We start from the raw sequence: 18,872 nt of genomic DNA on the forward strand, positions 1-18,872 counted from the left end.
GCCCAGGCAGTGCCACGGGAGGGCTGGCGTGTTTGCTTTATGGTATTTTATATACCCTGAATTTTTTTGTCATTAATTATTCATGCTTTGCGCTATGTTTTACAGTGAAGCTCTGCCACATCCTAAAACTAAAAATAATCCTCTTACATTTTTAATCAGGCTTCATTATGAATGGCAGATGCTGGAAGCTGAAGTGAAAATCATCATCAGTTGTGTTTATTGGCTAAATTCCTGCTACACTCAAAGCTTGAGAAAAATCAAACGGGTTTGACAGCTGGTGGAATGAAAGGGGAGGATAAATCGTACCCTGGCAACACCGTGACCACGAGCCCTTGAGCTTGAAGAGGCGTTGCTTTCACCCAGAGTGCTGCTGTGCTGTGAGGGGCCACAGCTGTGGCTCCCACTGGGCAGCAGGGGCTGCAGATGCTGTACATGCCTGCACTCCTCATGCTGCCGCATGGGCAAAGCTCTCATGTTCTGCTCCCAGAGCGGCTGCCAGGTCCCCCCGCAGCCACGTGGAGCTCCAGAGGTGCAGAGGGCGCTTAAACTGCTCGCTCACTCCTTGCTTTGCAGCAAGCTGCTCTCACTGCCTGTAGGGAATGCCTAGCAAATGTGCCCACGTGGTGCCGGGTAGAGGTGCGTGGCCATGTTAGTCCATACGTGCAGGGCAGAACGTGCTGCGCTGTGCAGTGCCGGGCTGCAGCCAGCCCCAGGTGAGGACGGCCGTGCCCTCAGCCTCATGCTCAGCTCCTGCACCCTCCCGAAGGCAGTGGCGGCCCATATCTCTGCCATCGGGGCAGCAGGACGATTTCCCAGTAATTCAAGTACAGAAAGATAAAGTTTCAGCTAACTTGTTAACCTGATTGGTGAGCACTAACTCCGGTGTCGCGTTTCACCCCCACATAATTGGGGAATTATGATTTGCATTCATTCCCTCTTCACCTGCGGGTCAGAGGTCCGCGGCGTGTCCTGCAGCATTTGCACAGCTGTTTCGAGGTAACGTTAATGCGTCGCGTCCCCGGGAGCCGTTGGGGCGCAGCGCTTCACCGCCTCGCACCCGGCGAGCGCAGCGCCGTCAGAGCGCAGTCCTCATCGCAGCGGTTGTGTGACGCTGTGAAGCTGGTGCCGACTTTCTGTTGATGTGCATTTCATGGGTTTGTACCGCTCGAAGGCGGTCTCTCTGTGAATCGCATTCCTGAAAAGAACACTGAATAAAAAAAATATGTCTGAGTTCAAAATGCAGAGTTACAGAAAAATCCTGCTTCACTACCAGAGGTTTGCAGATTATTATAGGGATCTGTTTTCACTTGATTTCACACCATGCAGATTTACTACGTTACAATGAAATACCAGGGTAAAATAATTCCGCAAATGAGTAATGTAATTTGTTTACAGCGCGATGTTCTGCGTCTATAGCAATTAGCATGTAGCAATTAAGATACTAGATTTATCCTTTTAAGTGCAATGTAACCCAAATTCTGGTATTTTTCGCAAAAAGAGATCTGCCCACAAAGGGCAGTAGGAAGCACAGCGTTCTGCTCCTGCCCATGCGGCCAGCAGTGCCACAGGAGGGGCAGAAGATCTTCTCAGGCTCAGCCCTCACTGCATCTGTGCTTCTCAGTTCCAGCTAGGAAAAGCTTTGCCTCATTGCCGACAGTGCCAAGAGCTCTTGGCTTTGTGATAGAACATTTAGAGGAGCAGAGAAGAGCCAGCCCATCAGCCCACAGATCTGACATTAATGTTTATAGGTCAGCAAAGAAAACTGATCTTTTTGCTCATACCACAACTGAGCATTTCACCAGCAGCATTCAGCACAGCAGCAGTGTTCCCCAGACTTGGTTGCCTCAGGTTTTGGCCCTCTTCTCTTTGCCCTGAAATGGCCCAGCACACTGGCTGTAGCCCCACTCCTACACACGTGGCTGCCCCTGCTCAGCTCCAAACCACAGGAAGCAGCACCCAAAGAAGACTGGCTTTCTGAAATCAAAGGTATTCCCATGTCTTTGTCTCCTGGATGTACGTTTCCCATTCACTCAGTTTCATTCTCAGTCATGTCTGAGCCCTGAGCAGTTTTTAGCTGGTGTTTCCTGCTCAAATGGTGCTCCTTGCTTTCCAAGAGGCATTTCAGCTGAGCTTTGCATTCCCTTGCTTTGGGATGCAGGTGAGGAGTCCCACAGGTTAGATTGGCCCTGACGTACCATCACTGCAGCATAAGCCCTGCTGCCTCCTGAGCACGAACTCCTGCCATCCCTCCCAGCCCTTATGGTAGCAGCTCAAAGACAGTGAAAACTCTTCCTGGACAGTGTGCACACGAGATGCCCCCTACCCACATGCTGCCAAATGCTTTGGTGCTGAGCAGCCTGTGTTGGAAATGGACTTTAGCCAGGTGATGGAGATGAAGTTGGCGGAGAAAAAATTGTATTTGCAAACTTGAGTATTTTGCTAATGATGAGAAGTATCAGAGCTCCATGCTGGGAGCAGCCCAGGCTGCCCATGGCGCAGGGGGGCACGAAGCCCTGCAGTGAGCAGCCACGTGGGTCCTCTGTTTGCAGTGGGGCTCTGCACTGAGTCACAGTGTAGACAATGTGTAAACTGTAGGGAAAGAAGAAAATGATTTCGGGTTGAGCGCTTTGTCTGAACTTTGTCCTTTTCTCAAGCAAAAGAAAATATTATTTCACCCTTTAAAGAGCCACACATAATAAGAGGCAAAATGTCAAGACCAATGTTGATATAAACCCCCAAGGAAAACAAACATCTATGTGGCTTCTCCAAAAGGTCTCACTTCCTCACCCCTCTCCCCTAGTTTAAACAGATTCAGTAACAGAGGAGGAGGGGAGCGCAGGCAGCAGTGGGGGCTGAGGGTCCCATGCACAGACCAGCCCTGCTGCCCCCCAGGCACACAGTGCCGGGCACAGAGCCCCCCACACCAAGGACCCCGAACTGCACCGTGCACAGGGCAGAGCCCCGGCCCCACCTCACCTCAGAGTGCAGCGCAGACTGCAGCAGGAGCACGAGTGCCCTTTGCTGCTCAGCAGCACAGGTGTTTTCTGGGGTGCCGATGTAAAACATCCTCAGATGTTCTGGAGTCTTCCCCCACCAGAGCAGTGGGCATGCCAAAATCAACAAGCTCTCACCAATTTGCATCTGTTGACTTTTTCAGAGAGTTACATAGGATTAGATTTGGTTGTCTGCTAGCACCAGAAACTGAATGTGTGATTCTATGTAGAATCCCTTTTTTTTAATATTATCTTTAATAAGAGGTAGCATTGCAGTCAATCAGGAAGGTGTGCTGCAAGCAAGGAGGATCTGGACCTGTTCACCAGGACCTGCAGCAGAACAGAGCGGCCCTGCAGCTGGAGGTGTCTCCATCCTGCAGACAGGTGCAGCTGGAAGGGTGCAGAGCAATGGGCCCTGTGCACAGTGATGGGGGGACAGTCACATCCACACTCACACTGCCTGAGCCTGCTGCATAGACAAAGTTGTTGGCTGTGAGAGCAGGGATTGGCCTCACGGAGAAGGCTGAGGTAAAATGAGAGCACGGCAGGACCGAGGTACACACAGGGGAGCACCCCCTTGTGATGCTGAGTGTGCACAGGCAGGAAGCAGCTTGGAACTGGGGGTATCCTTTGATGTTTCTGCTAGCATGTAAAACTTCAGGTCTATGGAATCAAGGATTGACATCTTCCATTGCCAGGTCTGAGCTATAGCCTGTAGTTATTAAACGGGTGTCTCTGGATAGGAGTAACTGTGCCAGTAACAGAGGCATTGGCTCCCTGAGCTGCAGGTTGGTTTGCCCAGCAGCATGGGCACAGCCCTACTTCCCACTGCAGGTCTTCACCGCTCCTTTTGGCCTCATCCCTCCCGTTCAGCCCTGCTCTCTTTGGTGCATTGGTGCTGCAGAGGTCCTGCATTTAAATGACACTTATGTCATCAATGAGGACAAGTTCAAGCCATCCCGAAGCTATTCAGTATTTAGCCCGAAATGTAAAATTCCCAACGATGGTGCTGTTACCAGCAAGCACAGGCACAGTAATTCCCACCCATAGCAGCAATAACTGTCACATGGTGCCACACAAAGTACAGGAATTAATAATTAAAAGCCTTGAACAGGCTTTGGAAGAGCTGCATTATTATGTGCATGAGAAGCAGGATAAATCACAAGTAATTCAGAAGTATATTCCCAGGTTCACTCATAACCATCATGGTATTTGGAGTCCCTTTGGGAGCAATAAACGACATAGAGACCATACTATAAAAATAAACATGAACTTAAGTGGCAAGGATTCATTTAAACCAAAAGGGAAAAGACTCTGCTATTCATGCTATCAGTTTAACATAAGTAGAGCAAGTTTCACCTTGGAGCACGTGCCCAGTGCTTGGAGAAGGGGACGGCGGCGGAGGAGCTGGCTGCCAGTGGCTGCTTCTGTTCAAAGTTCTGTGCCCTGAGAACAACTGTGTGTGACTCAGGTCCCCATGCTTACAGCTAGTACTGCCGGTACTGCGAGGGCAGGAGGCAAACTTCAGCGTTTATGCTGATCTCACTCATTTTAAGCCAGCTGAATGGATTTTAGAAGCCTGACCTTTAACCTTTTTTTTCTTTTTTTTTTTCCCCGAACAAGAGCTTCATCATTTTTCTCCCAAAATCTTGCTCAGGTTTAAATGAGGACAGCTTTTCCAATCTGACATTCCCTTTTTCCCATAGCAAAAATAAAGTTAGAATATTCTGTGGCACTGATCAACTAAATAATAATTTAATAATAATGAATAAAATGTAAAATTCTATCACCTGTTTGATTGGTTCACACGGGAGGGGCACACCTTGGATCCATGCTTAGGTTCTTAGCAGAAAGGAGAATTAACTCAGAGGAGTCAAGGGGAAGGCAGTGCCAGAATGTATGACAGCAGACCTGTATGTGCATCGTGGGAGAATCACGCAGAGCTGAAGCCAACAAGCCTCACAAGCCTTCCTCTGGCAAATCACCAGTGGGGCTCAGTTCAGTGGGGATTCTGGCCTGCCGAGGGCTTGGTGCCGGCGCTGGCCTCGTGTGCACTCTTTGCTGTTTTTGCCCACAAAACTGCCTTTCCTCAGATCTTAACTGCATCTTGCCTCTGATCTTAGGCTCCTCCTTACAAGCTCCATTTCAATTGGCTTTACAAATAAATACAATTCCAATGTGTGGTCTCATGGTGGATTATTGAACTGGCTCCAAAATGCTTTTCAGCAGTATGAAGCTAACTTTCCTCTGGGTTATCAGTCTCACCTCACACTTGTTTCACTTGATGTAAAACCCCGCAGGGTAAACACACACAAGCACTTGTCTTTCCCTCGATAGAACCTTTTTCTAATCTCTTGAAGAAATAGCATTGGAACTATTATCGGTGTAAGGCAGAGCAGGTTCGCGCAGCGCGGCAGCTACGTGCAGTCTGCTGTAAGAACAGTAGATGGAGCTGAGGGAGAAAAGAAAGAGCAGTGCGCGCTCCTCCCGCGGTGAGGTTCAGCTCTTGCTTTGACCTGACTGGGAAAAAGAATTCCTCATTTCGTTTTTTAAGCTTTGAATGCAGTATAGGAAACAGTTCTGTGCAGCTCTGCTGGCTGGATGACCGATGGCAAACAGTGACTTCTGGAACAGGAAAGACTTGTAGCCAGCCCAGCCTGCAGGGTGAGGAACGCAGAGCACGGCAATAGGACAGTTGTGTTGCTTTTCTGGGAAGTGAAAGATGGGGAGAGCAATCTTTGAGGGCAGCAGTAGTGTTCTGAGCACTGAAGTAGCTGTTCCCCATCAATGGACCCCACAAGGTTATTCAGATGGGCTTTTGTGACCCTTGAGCTTGTTGTGACCAACTCAGGATGCGGACAGCAGGTCCAAAATCACTGCCATCATTGACAGTCACAGTGCCTCCCTGGAGAAGGTAACTTCTTGAGAGCAATAGCAGCAGGTTCAGTGGAGCTGAGGATTGTCCTCTTACAATGCACATATTTGCAATGGAGACGTTTGGTTTGAACAAACTGAACCATCTGAGGTTGATGAATAGTAACTCGAAATTAACTAATCCTGGGCTGCAGAATTTACCAGGCTGTGCTGTACAGGAAGTGTCCTCAGCAACTCCTTGTTTCAAAAGGCTTGGAGTATAAGAATATGAAGCTGAAAATTCATAATTCTGCTCGCATTGGTGAAGAGGCTCACATGCAAATTTATACTCCAAAGTCATCCATCATCTCTGTCAATTTCTCTGATGTCTGATAACCTTTTCTAACATTAGGGCTGTGGTTTAATTTGACTGTGCCTTTAAAACAGTGTTATTCTTTTAATATATTAGCCATACAAAAACATCAGACAAGAACCCAGAGAGAGCAGACGGCACCAGCATTCAATATGGAGAGTACAGGGATTAAAAGCAGGAGAAGTACAGCTGTGATGCCCAATTGCTCATATGCCTCTTCTTTTCCATTTCCCAGTCTCTGTCTCTTACCTCCAGGCCCTGGGATTCCCAAGAGGCAGTCTTTGTAGTAATGACAAAGCAAAGAAGGCATTCTGTATCTCTGCCTCCTCAGCATCCTGTTACCACGGCACCCACCTCACTTAGTAGCAAACCCACATTTTCTATAGTTTTCTTTTTACTGTTGACATATGTAAAAAAAGCTTTTCTTGTTATCTTTTACCTCCCTTGCCAGATTAAATTCCAGGTGGACTTTAGCCTTTCTCATTGCATCCCAAAGGCCCTGGCAACATTCCTACGTTTTTCCCAAGTGAACAGGCCCTTTTTCCACATTGGACCTTCTTCTTCCCTTTGAGTTTATCCGTGAGCTCCTTCCTCACCCATGCAGATGTTCTGCCTACTTTCCCTGATTTCTTACTCTTGGGATGCATCAATCTGCAGCTTGGAAGCTGCAGGGCACTGGGAATCTGACTGCAGTTTGTTAAAGGTGCCGTTATTGGTGCTGAAATGGTAAAGGACAAAAGAGACAGTGTTGAATCCTGCCTGTGGTCCAAGGAAGCTGAGCATCTCTCTTTGTTTGATGTCTCCAGCTATTTTTAGCTCTTGCTGAAAGTATTCTTAGAAGTGCGGTTCTCTTCGCACGGTGCTGCTTTCCCGTGGGCAGCAAGGAATCTCCTCCCTGCTCGTCCCCGAGCCATTCTGCACGCCATGTGGTGAATGGTGACAAAGCAAAGCAAGGTGTAGCTTGGTGTGGTCCTTATTCTTTCTGTACTTGTTTTATTTTCATCATCTGAAACTTGAAATCTTACCAGGAACATTTTGGATTTAAAAATGCAGAAAGACTACAACCTCCTGTTATTCTAAGCTTTCTCTGCTGTTACTTTTCTCCCTTTCTGAGGCCATATCACGGGTGATAAGGGCAGCATCACTCAGTGTCTTGGAAGCTTGAGGCACAGGCTGGTGAGCACGTCCTTGTTGTCACAGGGCACGTGACAGTTTTTACACTGTTACTATTTGATTTCTGGTACAAACAGATGTTTTATGGAGGTTTTGGAGAATATTCGATCTATGGGATTAAATGAATAAGTTCCTATTGAATCTACTGGGGCAGATGCATTGGACGCTGTGTGTGTTCTGGTGGTGGAAGAGTAACGCCCAGGGAGGAAGGAACTCGTCCTTCCCTTTTGTTGTTCCCAATGCCTTCTGCTGAGCTGAGTGCCCCACTCTTATCAGGTTCTTGTCTGTATGCTGGGATGACTGAAACAATCCTAACCTACTGATGCAAATAGGGTGCAATGCAAACGCTCTATTTCTCTAAAACTTTAGGCAGCAAACAAAAGTAGAGTAGAAGGGTGTTTTTTAAAAGCCCTCTAAAATTTCAGCCTGTTTCCTTTACTGCAAACAATCTATGTCCGTAGTGCTCAAATGCAAGTGGTGCTTTACAGTTGTAATTATCCAAATGTTCTACACTTAACGTGTAAGTATTAAATCCTTGTAAATAGTGCTGTCAGGTCTATTTGATTTTAATTGTTTTGTTGTTAAACAAAACAAGCACTATATTTAAATTGATTTCCCTTGCAGTTCCGTTGTTTAGCTTTTCTTCTATTTTTATTTCTATCTTTTAATGACAAAGAGAAAAGTGCATCCCTCCTGTACAGCAGGCAACAGCCAAAATAAAAGCACATCAAATGAGCTTACTTAAACAGACATACTCATAAAAAGTTAATGAGATATCAAATAATTACAGGAAAAGGCTGAAGTCCAGCTCTGTGTGGAGTCTAAAGGTCTGAATTGTATTTAAGACCGATCAAATAAAATGTGTGTTGATGGTATAACGCCAAGGCTCTATCATCAGCAACGCATCCGTTTTTTTCAAGGACAATAAACTTTAATGGGCTAGAGGAGTTGCATCCAAATCCCATAAAATGCCCTGCCATTGGACGTGCAGAAGAGACTAAAATTGGTTTTATGGTTCAAAATATTACCCTACTGTGGTTTTGCTCATCACACTTCTATTTTGACACAGGAGCTAAGTAACATATTACATTATAGTGTTCTAAATGAGTGTTTCTACTACAGGGGCAAACACATCCTTGTCATCTGCAAACAAATGTTGTTTGTTCAGCTAAGTGGGGCCGTGGTGGTGCTGGTGGAGCCGTGTACCAGGGCTTTCTCAGCAGCTCTCCCTGACACGAGAGGTGATCCCCAGCAGCAGCAGGGAGAGGGCTGAAGTTTGGAGGAGGGGAGGGCGGTCACTGCAGGGTTTGGGCTGCTTCTGCCCGTTATCCTTGCTGGGCGGTAGTGCAGTCTGTTGGCTTGGTGAAAGCTTAAGGGATAAAGGACTTTGGTGCACCCAAGGTGCATCTCGAGATGCAGATGCAGATGCCGTGCGCTCTTCAAGGTGCGGATAGGAGAGACCTGCTCTGCCTGTGCTTGTGGCTACACACAGACACGGGGCGTCCCAGGCTGGGAGGAGGCAGAGCATTCCTGTGCAGCATGGAGGGATCTGGCTTGGGCACCAGGCCAACCATGAGTGCAAGTGCCAATGTTTGTGCTGGCTCTGTGGCTGGGGGTGCCCTTTCCTTCTCTTTTGGGTTGCACTAATTCCATATGGGATGTTCAGCGGAGAAATTGGGCTTTTTTCTGGCTCTGTGCACACCCTGAAGTAATGCTTTATTCCAGAGGTTCAGAAGGTACTTCTGGCAGCAAAGGAAAGCAAACAAATGGCAGCAGATGGTACCCTCTGCTTTAGCAGCTAGGAATAAAAACAGAGAGCGGTTTAAGATCTCTAAACTGCTCTTGTGATAACGTTAAAGATACACGGAGGATTTTTAACAAGTTGCTTTAGCGGTGTGAAAATGGATTTCCTTTCACTGATTTTAAACGCTCCAGTCAGCATTCTTGTCTCCACCTGCTGGTAAAGAGAAGCCCATCTGCAGCCCTCGGCCGCGCGGTGCTGCAGGCGCTGGGTTGCCATGCCGGCTTTCACTCCGCGTTAAAAGTCTGACTGATGTTATTTGCACACAGCAAACTCTGTAGATATTCAAGGTATACTGGGATTGTAGAATGTGCCTGGAATGTATATGTTGGCAGAAGCTCCTTCGTGAGTATTTCACTATAGTGAAACCAGTGCTGTAATGCAGTCCTCTTCTTTCTTAAAGATGCCTGTATCATTTTAGAATATATAAACAACTCTTAAATTGTTTTCCCTGAGCACCAACAGGATTAGAACAGCAGTTTCAGAGGTGAAAGGCCTGTAATTAATACAGCATGCCAATCAAATCCCATCAGTGAAACACATTTCATTAATATTTGTTTTTTCTCTGTTAAATCACGTTCTAAACACTGTAACAGCTCACATCTGTCTTTCATAGAACAATTGTAATTGAAATTAAAATTTTAGTTTTTCTAAGGTAATTCTATTTTAGGAGTGTACATTCTTACTGGTGGGTGCATGATGTCTTCAGCTTTATATCTCAGAGCACTGAAAGCTCTATTTGATCAATAGCAACTGCTTAGTTTGTCTTTCACCCGATAAAAGGAAACAAAATGTTTCCCTGAAAATTCCTCTCCACCTTTACCATGTTTGGACCTCCTGTCTCCTGCCTCTTCCCAGCTCTTCCCCAGTATTCAAACACAGGCAACTTCAGCCCATCTCCATCACACCCTCTCCATCTCTTTGCTGGGTTCTGAGGCTGGAGCCGGGCTGTGTGTGTGGCAAATAATAAAACCGTCCCCTCCAGAAGAGTCCTGGTGTCCTCACAGCCGCCCTCAGGTGATGAATCCGGGGACAGTTTAGAATGACAGCTATTGCTTCAGAGAGCAGTGACTGCGTTGGCAACAAAAGGTTTCCCCACAAGATGTTGATGTCATGCAACTTTTATCCATTTTGTCTGGCAAAAGAAGATTGAAAGTTCAAACTCAGACAGGCTTTACAATTTCTTATTTAAACAGCAACATTAATATATTATAGAATCATAAAATCATTAAAGTTGGAAAAGACCCCTAAGATCGGCTGCCCACCTCCCAGCCGTACTCGGCCATGCCCACAGCACCGCCTCTTCTTGAGCACTTCCACAGGCAGTGACTCCACCACCTCCCTGGACAGTCGGTTCCAGTGCTTCCTACTATCAGATTTACCAATGAACCACACTTTTTCTTAGTATCTTTGATTGCGACTCCTTTCCACACAAAGCCAAGGAGAGGAATTTCAAACACAGAAAGCACCGGGACAAAAATCTCCTGAATACAAATGTTGTATGCTCCTCAGTGTGTGACCAGCTTGCAATCTACTAATTGAGGTCTCATGCTTTCCTCGTGCTCTGCAGTGAAATTACTCCAAGTGATACAGTAGTATGAGCCCTGATCCTGCCACTTTCCCAGCCTCACAGCTGAGGAAAACAGGACATGGGAGTGCCTTAAATGCACTCAATCGGCCTCCTGAGTAATCTTATAACTGTCGTATAAAATAAATAAATAAATAAATAAATAAATAGTAACAACACGGCGATATTCTCAGTCTTATCCCGTTTTTTTAGAAGCGATGGCTTCATTCCCTGACACCGGTAAAGAAGAGCTCACGTGAGCTGCGGTTTGGGAGCCGCAGCCTCGCTCCGCTGTCGGAGCCCCGCGGCACGGCGCGGCTGCTGCTCGGTGTGCCGGGAAGGGGAACGGGAACGGGGCGGGCAGTGCTGGGGCAGCGCGGGGCTCTCATTCCCCACATTCCCGCGGCCCTGCGGCGCTCTGAGGGCTCCGCGCTCCGCGCTCGGGGCCGTTGAAACGCCGCTGAGGTGGCTGCCGGGCCGGGCGGAGCGTTCGGAGACGTTTTTTTTTCACGTGAAGGCAATAATCCCGTTCATTTAGGCACAACGTGGCATTCAAAATTAAAAGTGTAAACGCCTTTATCTACTGGCTTACGTGACAGGCTTCTTGAGCCCGAGCTTTTAATTTTGATTTTTCTCTCCTAATTCGAGCTTTCCAAAAACAACGCCGACGGTTGACAAGGTGTTTGCCTCCGTGTGGGCGAACGCCTGAGCAAATCAGAACTCATCCTACGGAGTCACTGCTTCAGGAGCGCGGGATGGGCGCTGCAAGGACGGCTCACTGCGCCCGCGCCCGCAGGTGAAGCGAACCGCGATCCGACGCGTTCACGTCTGCGGGGATCGCAGGGAAAAGTCGCCTTGAAGTTCTCCGTTCCCTGTTTCAGTTCACCGCTTTTTAACGCAGGTTAAAAGAGTGCTCTAAATATGTGGTGAATATGAGTGTTCTACTGCACAGTTATCATACAACGGGATCCCCCCCTCGGACACACCCCAGCTATTACACAAATATTGAACTCCACAATATTTGGGGTTCTGGGAAATCTCCGGGGAAAACAAAAGACAAAGTCGGGCTCTGAGCCGCCCTTTCCATCGACCTCTGCTCGTTCTCGGTTCTCTGCACGCAGAGCTGCACTGAAGTGTACGATAAAACCACATCTACAGCAAAAGAAAAAAAAAGAAAAAAAAAAGAAAAAAAAAAAAAAAGAGAGAGAAAGAGAAAGGGGGGGAAAAAAAAAAAAAGAGGAAAAAAAGGAAGAAAAAGGGCAGGCAGATCCAAAGCACTCCTCCATTTTTACCAAAAATAAGAATGCTAAAATAACGAGGGGAGCAAATCTGTAGTGCGGGACGTGTCAAAGTGGTTCATCTGCAATTGTCTCAGTGAGGCTAACGGTGAAAGTGTTTATTGTTCACGATAACCTTTGAGCCCTGGGATCAGAGGATTTCTTTTAGGAAAACACCTTTCAAAGAGATCACTCTTCAATCAGCTGCCACAGTCGGCTTTACGCACACTTACTATTTCTCGTTATCTGGGAATGTAAGTGCTGTGCTCACTGACAACGGATTGAAAATCACTGCGTTCTCCCAACTCGGAACGGAATGAGGACGGACCGCAGTTCGGCACGGGCGGCTCTCTTTCAAAAACTACCGAGCCGGTGCGGGGCGATCGAAGCCCTGACTTCTAATAAAGACCTCCGAGGGCCGCTCCGAGTCTCGTCTTGCCAGTATGCAGCGTGTCAGATAAACGCAGACATGCAAGGGAAAGAGACAGGACAAGAAAATGCTGCCAGAAGAGCCTGCAGCTTCGTGTGCATCTTTAGAGTGATCTGTTGGCATCAGGTGAGAACATGTCATGTTGTGGAATTACATCACGCAACTGCTCTTCATGACAAACTGCCGGCGCTGTGTGGTGCGGATCTTGGGAACGGGAGCCTGTAAGTGAACCGCATCTGAGATGAGAGCGACGGGAGCGGCTCCGCGGAGCTCAGCGCTGCAGAGCGGGGCGCGGAGCGAGCAGCGCTCCCGGAGCACTTCTCCCGGTTTGGGAGATTTGCTTTAGCGTTACTCTGCGTTCTGTGTGGCACACACACACTCCAGTGATTTCCTTCCCTCTTGTCGTATTGCGTGTGCTTGGAGTCCCAAAGCAAATATTTCCACCACTGCATTCTTTAATGACAGTGCAGTAATCACTAATATAAACCAGAAAGGAACTCTCAGCTCTGCTATTCCAGGGGATTCTCAGGCTGGCGATGTTAACAGCGTTACTTATTCGCACGGTTTCTGATATCTCCCCATTTAATGTGATCGTTTTCTATTTACAGAGGTGCGGGAGACCCAAAGCAAAAAGACCCTGACTATGTAACGTAACAAAACCACCTACTGATTGTATTTGCTGGTAACTATTAATATCTTACGTAAAAAGATAAACTAGCTCGTATGCAAATCACTCTCCTTTTTCTGTCTGCTCTCGGTCTTTATTTCATATTTCTCCCTTTGGGAAGCAACAGGCAGAGCAAGAGCACCTCGAGATCGCCGGCTGCAGCCGTGTAAAGCGGGAGCCCCGAACTCCGACAGTGAACCGCGGGCGCGGAGCCGGGAACCCCCGGGGGGCTTCGGCCACGCACCGGCCGCGGCTCCGCTCTCGGTTTCCCACGGAAGGTGCGCGGATCTTAGGAAGTCCCGGGACGGCAGCGGTGCCGTGACGGCGCCGTCGTGCAGGGAAGAGAGTGGTCGGCGGCAGTCGGGATCCGCGCTCCCTTCGGCTAGGCGGCAGGAGACGTTGGTCGTGAGCGAGCGGCTGCCCAGCCTGGCCAGAAAACGATTTCTCGTTGTTGGATTTCGTTCGCTCCTGAAAATGTGCTTTTATTAGATTTGTCGATTAAAGGTATAGATGTGACCCTGCAGTGCGTCCGCAAAGACGAGGAGCGAGCAGCTCCGTCCTTTCCAGGTGAGCCGCCTGCCCTCCCATCCCGACTGAGCCGAGCCGTCGGAGTCCCCGGCGTTGCCTGCAGCCCGGGCCGGAGCGGGGACCGCTGTGCGGATTGAGCGCACCGCGCGTACCGAGCTGCGGGCTGCCCGCAGGGGCTGCCCCTGCTCAGCGGTTCCCGGCACTGCCCCCGAGGCCCCGACGGCTCGGCTCGGCCCGGTTCCACGAGCAGCGCTGGTCCCGCGCCCCCTCTCGGGCAGCCCCACGCACCTGCCGATCTGCGGGGAAAAAAAAAGCGGAAGATTCGGGTACACTCGTTCCTCCTTGCGGCTGCTGGGCATCTCGGCCTTCTTGCGCGGCACGGCGCGTCCTGCCGGGCTTTTGGTGCGGTTCCCGCCGGTGCGGAAGGTGCGGCTCTGCGGAGCGTGTCACGGCTGGTAACCGTGCGGGCGCTGCCTCGTCGGTGACCGACGGCTGCGGAGCATTCGAGACCGACGGCCTCGGCAGAACGCCCAGCGCTGGGCTCGATGCACACACGGCATACGGGCACCTGCCGAGCCCCGCCAGCAGGAGCCCACCGGCCTCGGCACGGCCCCCACCTCACCACCAGCCCGCTGGGCTTCGGAATTCCTGGGGCCGCGCCGAGGGCCCGAGGGGGAGCGCGGGCACTTCGGACCCGTCCCGCAACCCCGGGGCAGCGGTCGCCCGCCCCCGTCCCCCCCTCCCCCGCCGGTCGGCGGCCCAGCAGATGAAAGGCTGCGCTCCAGGAGCGCCCCGCGCCGCAGGTCCCCCCCCACCCCCCCGGGTGCACATGTCAGAGTTCACAGACCTGGCTGCTGCCTTTACAACGCTGAGCTGTAAAAGAGCGGATATTAAACCCGTATAATGGATCCAACTCCAAGGAGAGGTTAAATTTCCCAGTGAAATGAAGGTATTTGCCCTGAACTGGGAAAAGGACCCCCGCCCTCCCCCGGGCTGGGAAACGCGCGGAGCCATCAGAACTCGGCGGTAAACTCTGCCCCCAGCCCTGCACCTGGCACCGGCCGCCGCCGGACCACATGTGCGCGCCACGCCGCTGCCAGCCGGGCCCAGCCCGTCCCGTCGGGCCCCGTCCCTCCCACTCTGTCCCCGCTCGCGAACACGGGGTGCCCGGGAGGGCGAGTGCGGATTGATGGTGGGGGCGAGAATCGGCCAGGACGAGGTCGGGGTCCGGCTCGGTGTGATGTGAGCGGGGACCGGAGCCGGGAGAATGCGTTGGGACGCGGGCACGTTTTCCGCTGCCGCTGCTTCTGGGCTCCGAGCTCAGCCTCTGTCCGGCGCCGGGCCAGACACGACAGCCCCTTCTCAGCGCGGCCGCTGGCGGGCGGGGCAGCTCCCGGGGCAGAGGGGCGCGGGATGCGGGCCCTCATGCGCCGGGAATGCCTGGGGAACTTCGAGGCCGGGTCGGAAGAGGCCGAGGTGCCCCATACGCGGCCCCGTAAGTGGGTAAACCCCGTCCCGGCGGTTCCAGCGCCGGGCGAGCCTTCTGCCTGCGGCGCGGGGAAAGCAACGCGGGGCCGCGCCTGTCGCCGGACGGGGCCGATTGCGTGGGGCTGACTTGGCGCCTCCCGCGGACCCGTGCCCGCGCCGGCGGGGAGAGAGGGCGGCGGAGCAGCTGCGCGCCGAGCCGGGACCGCCCCGACGGGCCCCGAGGCCGCCGCTCCTTCGGGCGGGCGGAGGGTCCGAGGCCTGCGGCGCTCAGCAATGCGGGAGGCGCTCCGCTGGCGGGGAGAGGACGATGGGCCCGGCTTCGTCTGCCACGCTGCCCTCAAAAATCCACTTAAAAAAGATGAAGGCACATGCAAATGCGTGGCGCCTTCTTGCTTGTGCCTTTAATCATGCTAAATTGACTCTCGTTCCTCCAGGCCCCCCGAAAATACACACAACGCGCACCGCACCTCGGCGGGGTTGGAACTCCCAGCGCGCCGCGCACTCGCACGCACCGGGACCTGCCCGGGGCGATCTGGCGCTGCACGGCCCCGTGCGATGCCGCTTCCTCAGCAATTTTCCTACCCAAAAGCTGCCGAGAAGGGAACAACAGAGATAGCATCGGGCTGCCTATATCAAAGAGATCCTGCTTAATTAAAGCGGCGGCGCGGTGCTCTCCGTCTTCCCCACGGCGCGGCCCGGACCGCTCTCTGCCGACGGTTCTCGCAGCCCCCGGGTGGGGCCCTCTGACATCCCGCGGGGCGCCGGCCCCGGACCCCCTACGGGCAACGGGCGTCCCCGCCGTCGCCCCCCACCTGCTGCCGGGGCTGCGGCCCGAGCCCCGGGGAGGGGTGGCTTCGAGGCGCGGGGAGGCACCGCGCTCTGCGCAGAAATCATTTGTTTGTGCCACCGAGAGGCAGCCCGGTAATTTATTGTTATTGTTAGCGGTAACTACACTTCGCGGCTCGCTTACATTTATCCTTCCGAGGGAGGCAGCGCGGGCTACATCCGTCAGCGCCGGGCGCACCCGCCAGCCGCTCCGAGTGGCCCCGCAGTGCGCTGCGAAAAAGAGGGCGGACGGCAGAGCGGCTCAGAGACACAGGGCCCGACGGGGCGGCTCGGGGACTCCGCCGGCTCCCTCCTGCCGGTGCCCGGGCCGCAGCTGCCCCCGTCGGGACCGCCCCGCAGCGGGCTGCTCCCCTCGCAGCGATGGTCGATGCCGAGGCCGTGCGGGGCGCGCAGCGCCGCTGCGAGGGGAGAAAAAAAACAGAGAAAGCCGCCGAACCCCGCAGCCCCATCACCGTCCGCTTGTCGCACGGCCGTGGCAACGGGAACGAGCGGAGCGGGCAGCTCCGCGCGGGGCAGCCCCGGGATCGCGTCCGCCGACCACGGGAGTCCCGAGCTCGCCTCGCCCCGGCTGACCCCGGTCCGCTCCCGGCCCCGCAGCTCCCGCGGCGCTCCGGGTCGTGCCTCCGCGCGCCGGCAGGGGGCAGGCTGCACTCGGGGCCGGGCCGGGCCGGGTCGGGCCGGGCCGGGCCGGGCCGCGGAGCGACCGTCGCCTCCAGCGGCCACGGGAAGTTCACCCGCAGCCGGGGCCCACGATCGCCGCTCGCGAGGCCGCCCGCACTGCCGGCGCAGCCAATTCCCGTCCCGCGGGGATCTCCTCGAGCCCTCGGGGCCGCCCGCCTGCCCGCCCCCAGCCGGGAACTCAGCAGAATACGCGAACGCGGACGGGCTGCACGCTCCAGAACTCGCGGACATCCTCGCAGCCGCCCGGGGACTGCGCGCTTAAGGCAGAAAAATCGCGGAGCTCCTCTGTCTCCGTCCCTTCGAGTAACGCGGGGCCTCACGCTGTCCCGAACGCGCGCACAGCGCCGAGCGGAGCTCTCGTGGTCCCGCACGGGGTCCGACCGCGGCCCGGAGCGGCGCTTCGAGCGGGGCTGATGCGGCCGCGGAGCTCTCGTGGTGGCCGCAGCTCCGCGCCGCTTCTCTCCGCTCCGCCGCCTCGTTCGGGAAACACGGAGCGGTGTTTGGCCGCTGTGCTCTCCAAATTAAAACAAAACACCTCAAAACAAAAAGATTTGTCTCGCAAATAAATGCCGAATTAGAAGCAAGCCGCGGAAGGTGGGGCTGCGGGGCTCGGCTTGGTTTTATTTCTGTGATGGTTTTGCGCGTGGGTGTTTTAATTGTATTTTGTTTTTTCGTTAAAAGCACTTTGGAAACCGAAGGTAACACCTCATCGAATGGCTCTCGGGGCAGCGGGCAGGGATGGGAGCAGCCGGCGCGAGGGAACCCATCTTTAGGGCGATATTTGTGAGTGAAAGCCGAAGAACAAAGATGGAATGGATCCCGGGGGTGCAAGGATGTTGAATTCCCGCTCCGCTCCTCACGGCCCCGCCGCACGATCGCTTCGCTATTTTCGTTTGGGTTTTTTTTGGTTGTTTTTTTGTTTGTTTGTTTGTTTGTTTGTTTGTTTTTTTTGTTTTGTTTTTTTTCTTTTCTTTTCTTTTTTGGTTGGTTGGTCCGTTTTGATTTTGATTTTGATTTTTTTTTTTTTTAATGAGAATTTACGAAAACTATTGCGGAGAGAAAAGTAGGGCTCTGATTGTCCTCGTAGTCGTAAGAGATAGACTGGGGAAAGCCCAATGTGGTGGAGAAACCGAATCTTTACACGAAAATAAGGAGGTAACAAAGAAAATTAGTGTACATGAGATGCTTTTCTCTCCTCCGATTGAAGTCTGAAATTTAAGCAGCTTTTTATCTTGATCTCAGAATTGAATAATCGTATATTATTTTTTCAGCATTAGCTACAAAGGTTTTCAGATTTATAATGTCCCGAATAAAAATAAAATAGTCTCTATCACTTAAAATCCTTTCCAAAATATTTGACTAAATCACGAATTTCACTCAGAGCTGTTTCTGCACGAGCAGGAAAAGGCTTTATCTTAAGACCCAGAAAAAGACGCATTAAGTAATTCAGGTTAACACTTGTCCTGCTTATTAAATATCAACATTTGAGGAGCATTACAAAATAAACTCTCTTCCTTCAGCGGGGTCACAGCATAGCACGGGTCACATTAAGAATCCCGCGCAGAATCCTTTCCAGATTTTTATTTCCTCAGATTTAAATTTTAACAGTATCAGCAGAGAAACAAAAACGAAAGGAAAGCGCGAGCCCGGGAGCTCGGGAGATCTTTGTCCCGCGTGCGGAGATCGGTGCGTCTCGCTATTCGTGGATCGGTTCCGAACAAGAAAACAGAAGAGCGCATTATATTAAAATATGTTGGGTTTTTTTTTTCACATGCATATTGTGTGCAAATATACGCATTGTGTATATAAACACGGAGCATCTACGCGTTTCAGTACTTTTGCATTTAAGAGTACGAAAAAGCACAGCACATCCGAAGCCTTCGGCACGAAGCATTATGTACGAAGGGCGCAAGGAGCCCTCCGGGGCACAGCGCGGGCCGCTCCGCCACCCTCAGCCCCGGGCGGTGCCGCCGGGGACACGCGGGGCCGCCGGGCGCTCCCTCGGGCAGCGCGGAGCTCCGAGCCGGGAGCGGCTCTCAGCTCCGGACCGGCGCGGGCCTGGGCGGCAGCGGCGAGGCGACTCCGGCCCCTTCAGGTGCCAGCGCGGGAATCGGGCGCGGCCCCGGAGGCTCCCGCTCGAGGGCTGCCCGTCGTGGTCGGGCCCCGCCGCCACCTGCCCGCGCCCGGCCGGGGGA

The 18,872-nt window shown here is 52.3% G+C and overlaps 1 pseudogene across 1 annotated transcript; it reads right to left on the minus strand.

The window, feature by feature from the left end:
• Window positions 1-13,228: 13,228 nt before the first annotated feature.
• LOC306953826 lies at window positions 13,229-14,165 on the minus strand (annotated as a pseudogene). The gene is made up of 2 exons: window positions 13,951-14,165; window positions 13,229-13,602 (listed from the first exon to the last, which is right to left on the minus strand). The product of its transcript is annotated as an uncharacterized misc_RNA (transcript).
• Window positions 14,166-18,872: the final 4,707 nt, after the last annotated feature.

This window comes from Tetrao urogallus (assembly GCF_951394365.1).
Source record: "Tetrao urogallus genome assembly, chromosome: 19".
NCBI classification, from domain to species: Eukaryota; Metazoa; Chordata; class Aves; order Galliformes; family Phasianidae; genus Tetrao; species Tetrao urogallus.